Below are 12,157 nucleotides of genomic sequence, written 5' to 3'. Positions count from 1 at the left end.
CAAATTTTAGTGGTTCTGTGATCATGCTGAAAGAAAATCTTAGCTGGTAAGTTTTATGAGACGATATTAAGTGACCATGGTCTGAAGTGTTCGCAGGTAAGAGAATTTGTATGCTTCTGCATCACATCCATAAATCACTTACGTACATTATTCACACCCGCATCCGTTGATATTAAAATATTTTCAACCATCATGTTTTGTAGCTGGAGCACTGGTTGTATGATTGCTCGTGGCACCAACTTTCATTTGCTCACATTGGACGTCGTAATTTACAACCACCTGCCCAAGAACGTAGAGGTCAGTCAGCGCCACATTTTAACAAAAAATATCATATCCTTAATACGTTCCGTTAGCCAGAAATTTCTGTTTGAGTTACTGAGGTGGATTTTGTGAAATTGTATGTCAACATCTCCGCAGCACAGGGAATTCAACTGACGCTGTGTTGAAAGTTGTCATATGTATCATGCTGTTACAGTTTACCTATAGAGCTTGTCTATGACAGAGACGTTAATTCACCACAAAGGTAAATCATGTACACATGGAACATTTTTCAGTGCATTTAGCTGTGCATTGAGTGTTTGTAAATATATTTGAGAGAATGTGTGTTAATTCACATATTTTATATCGAACTTTTTTACATCACATAAACAATAGTCAGATTATGAAGCGAAGAGCATGCTGCCTGTATAGCCGTCCATAATTGCTGCGAATATGTTGCAGATGAAGGATGTTATGTACGAACTGACCTATCGATTACGTCTCAGAAATGTAATGGGATTCATATCGGACGACCTGGGTCGCCAAATCATTCGCTCGAGTTGTCCAGAACGTTCTTCAGAGCAGTCGTAAAGTATTGTGGCCCGGTGACATGGCAGATTGTCATCCGTAGACTTTCCATCGTTGTTTGGATACTTAAGGTGCGCCGGCCGCGGTGGTCTAGCGGTTCTAGAGGCTCAGTCCGGAACCGCGTGACTGCTACGGTCGCAGGTTCGAATCCTGCCTCGGGCATGGATGTATGTGATGTCCTTAGGTTAGTTAGGTTTACCTAGTTCTAAGTTCTAGGGTACTAATGACCTCAGAAGTTAAGTCCCATAGTGCTCAGAGCCATTTGAACCATTAAAAGATAAAAATACTTAAGGTGCATGAATGGCTCCAAATGATCTCCAAGTAGCCGAACATAACCATTTCCAGTCAGTGACCGGTTCGGGGACCCAGTGCATTCGATGTAAACACAGACAAGATCATTGGGAGCCACCACCAGTTTGCTCAGTGCATTGTTGACAACTTGAATACAATGCTTCATGGGGTCTGCACCCCTACCACCCCCTCTTACCAAATGAAATTGGAACCTATCTGGCCACGCCACAGTTTTTCACTCGTCCAGGATCCAACGGATATGGTCGCGAGCCCAGGCGATATCAGTGTCGGTCGTCTTCTGCCATAGCCCAGTTACGTCAAATTTCGCGCACTGTCCTAACGGATACGTTCGTCGTACGTGCCACATTGATTTCTGCTGCTATTTGATGCAGTGTTGCTTGTCTGTTAGCAATGACCACGCTACGCAAATTGCGCTGCTCTCAGTCGTTAAGTGAAAGCCGTCGGCCACTGTGTTGTCCGTGGTGAGATGTAATGCCTGGAACTTGGTATTCTCGGCACACTCTTGACACTGTGGATCTCGGATTATTGAATTCCTAAACGATTTCTGAACTGGAATGTCCTGTGCGTCTAGCTGCAACTACCATTCCTCTTTCAAAGCATGTTAACGCCCGCCGTGCGGTCATAGTCAAGTCAGACACATTTCACATGACTCACCTGAGTGCAAATGACAGCTCCGCCAATGCGCTGTCTTTTTATACCCTGCATACGCGATACTGCTGCCATCTGTATATGTGCTCTTACCGCTATCCCATGACTTTTGTCACCTCAGTGTATATGTTGCTGTAAACAGGAGTATCTGTTTTATATAGTTGTTCCTGTACCATTTTAGACTGATGCTTTCAATCTCGGGAGGCACAGATGCCGTGTTTTAAGCCTTAAGCCAGATCATTATTGAACCATACATAGAACGTGACAAATAAGTTACCATAGAAACTTCCTAACGTTTTTAAAACGTACTAATCTTAATGAATTTGAGGAGTATCGATTTATTTGAATTAAATACCACGAGCTGTTTCTCATTGAGTCAGAATGCTTAGGAAGGTTAAGAGATTAATTTTAGGATTTTTCTGAAATGTTGGAATCTGAACAAGGATTGAGAGTACGGCGGGGTTTTTATGTGAAGTGAGGCGAGGCGAGGCGCGCGGAGAGTTAATTCCGAGGTAGCGGCGCAGGCCGGGCGCGGCCGTGCACGGCGGCTCGCAGCTAGGCGCGGATATTAAACGTCACTGGATCTGCCTAGCTCCGGCTGGATATTAAAAAGAAGAAAGGCTCCCTAAGAGATCGATTAGACCTTTTGTTGCGAGTTTATTGGGAAGCAAATAACATCTCACCGAGCCCCTAGGAGACGTCGCAGATGAAAGGAAGAAATGAAAAGGCAGCGAATATAACGAGAAACTGACTGCAGAGACAAAGGAGTGAAAGAAGGCAGACTGAAAGAGAGTGTGCAGACAATGGCGCCGGCGCGAGGAAATAAGAAGCGCGCCACTGCATCCGCGTCATAAACGTTGTGCGTTAAGAGCTGCTCGGCTGGCGTCAACCATTTGTGTAAGGGAGAAACTTCCAGCCATTCAGAACTGCGCTCTAAAAACTGTAGTCTTTGTTTCTCGAGACACACTTCCCAGAATAAGAGCGGCGCAAATGATACGCGAGTCCAAATTGACGAAGCATAAAATTGTAGAGAGCAGAGGAATGTCTTCATTTCAGCTGCCCAGTCGCCGCCAGAGCGCGCCTTACTTGCTGCGGTTTAGCATGAATTATTTATATTGCATCCTCATTGCGGGTTCAGTAGTCCGAAAAACAAATGCAAATGAAGCTCCATATTCTTTAATGGGCCTTATACTATACATGCCGTTTCAGAATTTCTATCATGTTTTTGTTTTCTCAGCTGTTATACGAGGCACACTTATAACCTTTTTTTAATGTAGAGTTACTGGAAATGGAATACGATGAAATCTAAAATATGTCATATATTTTAGATTCCATCGTATTCCATTTCCAGTAACTCTCGAACAGCGAAGGATACCACCTTCAGTAGCACGGAACTGAATTTATTCCTTCCAATGACGTGAAATATTTAATACATCAAACTAAAGATAGCTCTTTTACTGAATGATAATGTTCGTCCGATTTGATCGTATTCCTCTCTCGGATTTTCCAGTATCTCAAGTGTATTGATTTATTTGCTTTGCATTATTGGGTTCCACCTACCACTCAACAACTGACACTATTTTCTGCCTAAAAAATTATTTCTGCATAACTTTAGGTTAAATAATTACGATGGTAAATTTAAAATTGGAGCATTATGTTATTACAACAACAACTACTACTCCTACTACTACTACAGTTTGTAGTCCGACTGTTACAATCGATATTTCTACTAATGTTATAACTATTTTTACGCATGTCTACCTCCACTTTTGTTTTCTCCACTACAATTACCAAGGATATTCGATGATAACTCTCTATTCATATCGTACTAAAATGGTCAATATTAACTATTTAACAGATTTTACATCTGGAATTCCTCAACCATTCAGTGACACGCCAGTCCGTACATCCACCGCTTGCTCCTTAAGCATTGAAGAGGAAGTTGTGAAGGAATCTGAATTCTTCGTGCAGCTCTGCGTCGACAGCAGTCTTTCTGTGAACATTTTTCTCTTGTGATCCGTAGTTAAAAGCTACATTCTCCTGACTGTCGGACGGTGTGGACTGTCACCGTTTGAATACCCACGTTTGCCGGTTCTCGCGGATTTCTCGGGTGAGCATGCCTGCAATACTGCAGCGTGCCGTTTCATTACTGATGGCATAACGAGTTGTTTCTTATGATAATTTATCTCCCATGAATTTGTGGTCACAGCAGCAGCAAAGTTCATCAGCAAAGTGGTCTTTGATCTGACAAGTTGGCTCATGGTGCAGAAGCTCCTTAGCGTCTGCTGATGGACGCCGATTCAAATGTCTCCGAGCCCTAGCCACTGTATGCATACAGATGACATTTCTAGAAGATGTGCCCTGGAGCAAACAAAATGCTTCATCTCATTTGACTCAAAGCAGTTAGGTGGCATGAGGGATATAGACTATCTGAAAGTAGGTTATCTCTCTTTAAGAGATTAGGTGTCGTAATCTTAGCCATTGTTTTACGTTTGGAATGAAGTGTAGGCTCGTCTTCCTTAGTTGACGTCATCCCAGCGATTAATCCAGAGTTGGAGAATCCAGTTTAATAATGCTGTTCTGTCAATGACCTGCACAGCTACGTTATTAAAATTTGGAGTCGAAGGTAGCCATTCGTCGTACATTACTGCTTTTATTCGTCCTTGAAGATCAAGTTGACTTATTACACTATCACTGGAAGTGTGTCCAGTGATACGGTGCTAAACCTTCTGATAACCAGTGTACTTCTCCTTTTTGTACTTATTCCTTGTGGTGGCTTCACCAATAGCAGTCTTTGATCCTAGCCATTTGCGTTAAGAACCTGAGACGGCAGTAAATGTAACGTCGTGATAGACTCGTACAGCTTGTATTGGTAGCTTATTATTGAGTTTAATCCAACTTATTATTTTTTCAATTAGCCATTTCATTTATATAAGCGCTGAATTTCAAATGCTTGAACAAAAAGTCAGTTAAATATCGGGAGATAATTTTTCTTTTCAGTTAGCTTCTCGAGCTACTCTAAAGGGGACCATTGCATCGTCGAGATATTCCTGCATAACAATGACCTACTGACTTCAACGTGCCGTTCCTAGGAGTGGATAAAGCATCAGACTCCAGAACACATGATAATAGCTGGATCTTTGTGGCCAGATTTTTAAGGTGTGTTTGGTCAAGTGTTGACCTGGTCACGCGAAACTTGCTTCTTTGTCCTTACAATAGTCTTTCCGTTATATGTATAAAGCTGTCAGGCCATCGAACTCCCTCAGGGTGTGAAAAGGAGCTGGCTACCAAACATTGACAGACGCCTCAGCGTTGTCTGTCATTATGACCGCTAAGTATTCATGTGAAGCGTTGCTTGCTAAAATTATGCCTTCTATGCAGCATATTCTGCTGACTTCCCTTCTCAAAAACTGAACTGATGCGGAGTGTTTCATCACAGCAGTCTTTTCTCATACTATCTGCAACATTGCAATTTTTCCAGCATATTTTCTAAAACGTGTAGCAGACAGATTGTTGTTATGTAGGGCTTAGCAGAAACAGGTTGTAACCCACCTTCAAAATAATGACGAGTGCCTTTTTTCATATTGTTGGGATTCCGGCCTGGAGGAGACACACATCATTCAGCTGTCAGGATTAGTTGCTAACCTGCTCATGGAGAGTCTGCCAACTTCGGCGGTGATGTTTTCTTTTTAGTGTCAATATTTCTTCTCCGATTTCCTTCTCCATGAAACAAACATATTACTCAACTGCTTACGTACATTTCTCTGCCACAAATGCGTTATTAGACTCTTCATTACGTCTACAAAAGCAGATCAATTAATAACTGAGGTGACATGTTGTTTGCATGACCATCTTCCGAGCGGCTGTAAACATCAATTGTTGTTGGTTAGTCTTCCTTAAAGTTACTGCAGTTTAAGAGCATTTTTCACCGTGCAAGTTCCGCTTTTATTTATAAAGCAACCAAAATTTTCTTTCGGCCTACTTCGCTAACAACGGAGGAAAATGCGTTAATCTTCATAACACGTAAAAAGGAGGAGAAAAGACAGTGACCACTGAAGATGCTTTGTTAATAATAGCAAAATGCGTCTGGTGAAAAATTTTCTTAAATTGCAGTAAGATTAACCCAACAAAACTAATAATAATCGAACTGAACTGACTGTTACCGATTATCAGCACACGTTCATCTCACTTCCATCTTCATCCATTACAGCTGACGTCATAGATGGTGACTATACTTTCTTACAGAGATTTTTTATGACATGCACGAAACATGGTGAAGAGATTATGGGCCACAAACAATTTCTACTGTCCATTCTTACTAGTGGTAAGCTGTCTTGAAACAATTTTTTCCGTTCTCGTACCGACTCAGACTGTGAATTCTTTCTCCCATAGTGCGATGTTTCCGATAAAACCTTCGTATTCTCAGTTGTGTCATTAATTTATTAAGTCCTGCATTCTATTAAGGGGAAACGTAGTGCCATAACCGGATAATGTAAATTTAAATTCTGTATAAGCTACATTATCTCAGTAAATAAGCAAACAAAAGTTATGAAATTCTTAGAGCTCATAGACAGGTTCCTTGTGTAACTGCTGAAGCTATACGAATTTGGTATTATTTTTTATAAGGGAAGATATAAATCCACTGTCTCCACTGGTACTCTATGTGCTCAGTGTGTAACCTTACCCTGCCACACATCACCATTAATTTTCTCTCAGTCTCTTCATCATTTTCAAAAGCTTCGAGGAGAGTAAGATACACAAAAGGAAAACTTTTGACTTATCTTCATTATCTCTTGTTGTTGGCTCCAATTCTTGCGTCTAGGGGTACATTCTTGAGGCTGAAATTTTGATTTAACGTTGTGGGTTCCTGATGACTAAATAACTGATGAAGATTTACCTGTATATTTCTTGAATTTTATTCTTTGTCACACTATTAAATATCACGTCGTATTTACAATTTCTACTTCTATCGCACCAAAAATTACATTATTAGTGACACAACCAAAAACAAATCTGATTCCTTCAGAGGCATGCCCACCACTACTTATATTCTACAGTACTCACAGTATTCCAAAGTCTTTACAAAGCAACAGAGTTTACATACTTTCTTGAAAAAGGAAGACTCTTTACTAAGCCACATCATTATTTTATAAATAAATCCAGAAAGAAATTTAATAATTAGCTTTAGATTGTGCAATTAATAACATGAATTTTAAGTATGCTAGAATTTCTAATATTTGTAAAACAAGAATAATTTTTAACCGTTAGTACGTATCGACCGAAACAAATTAATTTATTTTTATACATTTGAGCCTGAAATTTAATACATCGTTTACAAAATCAAATGAAATTCCTTCAGTGAGTCAGCCGAGAATGTTCACCTATACAAATATCGATAGTATACATGGTATCGGTTATTTCTATAAAAAAGGTGGTGTTAGAGGAGGGTGTCCCATTACAAGTGGTATCATGATTTCAATTATGGTGGTGGTAGTGGTTCCAGCCACTTTCAAAATTTGCTGATGTAACATCCACACTATACGTTCTGGAGAATGATTGAAACAGTGGGCTCAAGATGCATTTGATACCGTTTGGGATGCATAATTGGTCAAAGTCCGTCACCGTGAATTGGGGTCCATCGTCTGATGCAGTCATCCACTGAGGAAGCCCTTCAATGGCGAGAATCTTGACGAGGGCGTTAATTGTGACATCTGTAGCCGAGGATGTCATGTTGACCACATACAGATGGTAATGGTAGGCTTTCATGACAGTGGGCCATATAGCCAGAGAGGGACACACCAAGTCCTTCCAGGACGATGTTGGAGTGCTCCAGGGCGTGAAAAGTTAGAGTGGAGGAGCCTAGTACGGGGCACAAGTGGAACAGTTGTACACCATGTGCTCCATGCTCTTATTCTGTCCTGGCCCGTAGGTATGTCGCCATGCGAAGGCTTTCATCTGCGAAACACTCCAATGCTTATGATGGAGAAGTTGGCAAGCCTTAAGCTACACGAGACTAGGCATGACGACACCGGGGGTATCTGCCTCAGTGTTGAGCACAAGAACATCGGCGATAAGTGACAGCTGATAGGAGAGGTGCGCCCACGCCCAGAGCTCTGGATTGGCGTTATTTGACAAACATGCAGGACATTCATGGAGTTATTTGAGCAGCAGTAACATCTGTCTAAGACGTGTTGCCCTTCACATATGTGTAGATATATGAGATCATTCGCTGGCCAAAAACCGAGTCTGGTCCTGTGAGGAGACGAGATGACGAGATGGAACTTCCGAATTTTGATGTTTTGCTGTGGGCTTGTGTTTCATGGTATAATTATTAGAGCTGAGAAAAAGTGTCAAACGCTGGAGACATTGTGCTGTCTGTTCTGGAAGCTGGGAATGCAGCCATAAGAGTGCTAAAAGGGGTTTTGGTCCGTTATGAGTAACCTGATCTTGGTCCTGAACTTCCTAATTGCAAATATAGTCGCCAAAACTTCTTTTTTATATAGGCGAGTAGTTCTTCTGAGCTCGTGTCGTCTCTTTTGACTCATAGGAAAAAAGTTCCTCACAACCATTATCATTCTTCTGCACCAGCACTGCACAAAAACCGTTCGGGGAGACATCTGCAACCAAAACCAATTAACATGGCAGGGAGAAGGGCATAAGCGAGGGTACTTAGTGCAGATGCTTCAAATGTGTGAAAGCTTGCTCACAGGCAGCTTTCCACTTGTAATGAAAGCCTATATTCGGCAACTGGTTTAGCGGATGCATGACGTGGGCCACTTTTGGAAGGAAAACAGAATAATAATTCGCCTTTCCCAAAAAGGCCTGCAGCTGCTACAAACCTTCGGGGCTGGTTACAGTTTCAATAGCTGTGGCATTGGACTCCATGGGCTTCATCTCTTCTTTGTTGAGCAAGTGTCTGAGGTATTCCACTTGCTCCTAAAACGCTGACATTTTTGTAAGTTCCATTTCAGTCTTGCATCATGCAATTTGGTGAAAGAGGTGCAAAGACTGCGCATGTGATCCTTACGTGTGCTTTCTGTGGCAGTTACGTCACTTAGTTTGTACATTGGGGGATAGACATGTTTAACTGTTCCAGGAACCCCTGGAAGAATTCCTGAGCAGAAGAGAGCCCGGAGGGTAAACGCTTGTATTTATATAAGCTGAAGTGTGTATTGTTAACGATGATGTTTCGTCACTGCTTATCCGGTGGGATCTGCTTATTATACGTTGGCAAGGTCTGTCATGTAAAAACATTCCCCCCGAGCTGCTTTGCAAGGGATCCTACGGATATGATATGGGATAAGTTCCCAAATGTGCCTTGGCGTTGACTGCCTACTGAAGTCTCCATATAGCCGGAGGGAGGCTTTAGGTTTCCTGATCACCACCAAGTGCATGAGCCTAGCGCTGGGTTTTGACAAGTTGTCACCCTAGCCTCTTAAAGGTGATCGAGTTCCTGCTTAATGACTGTCCGTAGAACACGATAACGAGTCCTAACCAGCAAAACCGGTTCTCTGTGTCCAAACAGAAGGGGAAATGAGCCTGGAAATCTGTGGCGCAGCAAAGGCCAGTTACAAATATGTACGTGAAGGTGATGCAAAGATCATTGAGTTCCTGAAAGGAAACCGAGTCAGAGACGAGCTATATCTTATCACTGATGAAGAATCCAAACAATGAGAAGGTAGCCAGGGTGAAAACTTTTCCCGCTCAGTGACTGTTAGCAACAAACAGCGTCATCAGCCGTGCCAAGGCTTTGTACGCAGCATTGACTGTTAATTAACCAAGGGAAATCGAACTGTCACCTTACATAACCAACGTAGAGGAGGCTGGGGCTAATTCTGGGAAATTCAGACGAGCATATGCCCAGAAGTTCACCGAGGATAAGGTTGCTCCGTCTCCCCCAAAATATGGGGGTCTTGATTAGCAGCTATATGGTCGATAAACAACTTGATACACAAAGGACTGCCGTGAAGAAAAATTACTTGAAGTTTAGCCACAGCCCCTCGACGGTTGTGACGGTTTGTTGCATATAGTTCGGAGATGAGCGTCTTTCCCACTACGGGTGCACTGCACCCGACTATCCGAATAGTCCACATGTGGGTGGGAAGTGAAGTACTGGCGAGAAATCAATATGCCGCTGTTTCGGCCGACGGGGTGTGACTAGCTGTGCAGAGCCTATCAACATATCCGGAATGGACGAATCACGCTGGCACCGTCAGGAAAAGAAAACGTGCGGGTGTTCTGTCCCTTGGGGCTGGTTATGGTTCAAATGGCTCTGAGCACTATGGGACTTAACATCTGAGGTCATCAGTCACCTACAACTTAGAACTATTTAAACCGAACTAACCTAACGACATCACTTACATCCATGCCCGAGGCAGGATTCGAACCTGCGACCTTAGCGGTCGCGCGGTTCCAGACTGAATCACCTAGAAGCACTCGGCCACAACGGCCGGCCACTAGGTCTCTAATCAAGCAATATGAATATGAAGCTTTGCAAGCTGAGTTTGCGAAAGTGAAACTGCAATGGCAAATCAAATCTTTCATAGTGGTAAGATTGCAATATGCTTATGGTACTGATAACCTTAAGTCATGACGCTACCCCGCGGAATCGTTGCGAATGATAATTAGAAAGCAACAACAACATTTCCTCGAAAGTGTATGCTACTGAATTTGGGAGGGGGCCAACGTCTTTAGTAAGAAAGAAGTCTTTGGGGAAGCCCAAGACAGGAAGATTGACTATTGCAAAGCGTCATCACAGACGAAAAGGCGGTGAAGTGCTTTTTCAGACGCTGCAGATACACGTCCCAGTCCTCTCTAATGTCGTTAAAAGGAAGAAATATGGGTTGGCGTCTGTCACCCTGGGAATGGATCACTACCTTTATGAGGTTTGTATCCTGAACCTAGAGCTAATCCGTCAAAAGCTAAATATCCTGAAAGGTCAGTGCAGTTCCCTGCTGCTGTTGTTGAAACTGCTGTTGGAACTGCTGTTGCAGTTTCTGCTCCATGCTCCAGGAGCAGCTGTTGCTGTTGATGTTCCATGAGATCCACAGATTTGTTACCATGCACCTCTTCCTGCTATCGTGACCGGAATCTGACAAGACCAGGAACAACACTACAAGCTATCAATAACGAAATTCCGAGTATGAGCAGCTCAACCATAGGAGGGAGACGGACAACAGATCCACAAGTCCAAACGAGTAACCAAGAGAAACTCAGGAGTTTGGCAAATCCCGAAACAAGAACAATGATGAGTAATGACTGCAATACAATAAGTCAGTGAGATCACGAGTGAAGACTGAGCCGCTGGCCTGCAAGTTTTAAACGGTGGCCGCGAGCAGTGACAGGCGGCCAAGATGTGTATGGATCTGCAGCCAGCGCTACAACGGCGACGGCTGTAGATGTGCCGCGTCGTCATCAACGTCCACGCACTCTGGCAGGATTTCAAAAGCGCCAGGCCGGAATACCAGAGTAGGTAGACTACTTACCTTTCGTCAACGCTCAACCATAAGTACAACATAGTTATCTCACATCCATTAATCGAATAATTATTTATTATTTCAGTTGGTTGATTTGTGTTTTCTTTTGAGGACTATACAGTTTTTATTGTAGCTACCTTTAGCTCGAATACTTTCTTTTAAATCTACTCTGCCCTGTACTACTATCGTCATCTGTTGGTGCATCCAAAGTACCCCTAACTTATTATCTGTAATACATATAATAGATATCCCAGAATTATGTTAGAAAAAAAGAGCTGTGTGGTTATCCTTTAGTTATACATTTCCCAACCAATTTAGCCTTCCTTTTTATGCAGTAGCAATGAAGACTCGATTAGAGGTTCCTTTGGCACCTGTCTCACTGTGAACTATAATAATTCATTAATCTTCATTTTTTGAGTGTAGTATACACGGATACTATTCCTTTGTGGAGCTCTACAACTTATTGTTGAAGTGACTGCTGCCCCATTTAAGGGCCAATCTCTGCTCTAAACTCTTAATTTGTCTCGTTAGTTACTGGTTTAAAGGAATAAATTAACGTAACATAGACACTAACATGACTAAAGTCCCAAAATTGCGAAGTAAATAGAGAAACGGATATAAAAATATAATCTAGTCGTTAGAGAACTTTTATTTGCCCAGATGGCAGTAATTACGTACATGGACCACTGGTTCCGGTAAATTTTAATTATTGTCTTTTGATCTCAAAGAAATTTTTACAGCAAAGTTTTTACAACAGTTTTTCGCAGTCCAGTATTCGATATTCATTATGAAGAACATTTTTTCAAAGTATGTGCGTGACATACCGTATACATAAATCAAACATTGTGCCACTCTATGCAGTGCAGTGTCATCTA

Source organism: Schistocerca piceifrons, chromosome X, assembly GCF_021461385.2.
Source record: "Schistocerca piceifrons isolate TAMUIC-IGC-003096 chromosome X, iqSchPice1.1, whole genome shotgun sequence".
Lineage (NCBI taxonomy): Eukaryota > Metazoa > Arthropoda > Insecta > Orthoptera > Acrididae > Schistocerca > Schistocerca piceifrons.
This window is presented reverse-complemented; position numbering follows the sequence as displayed.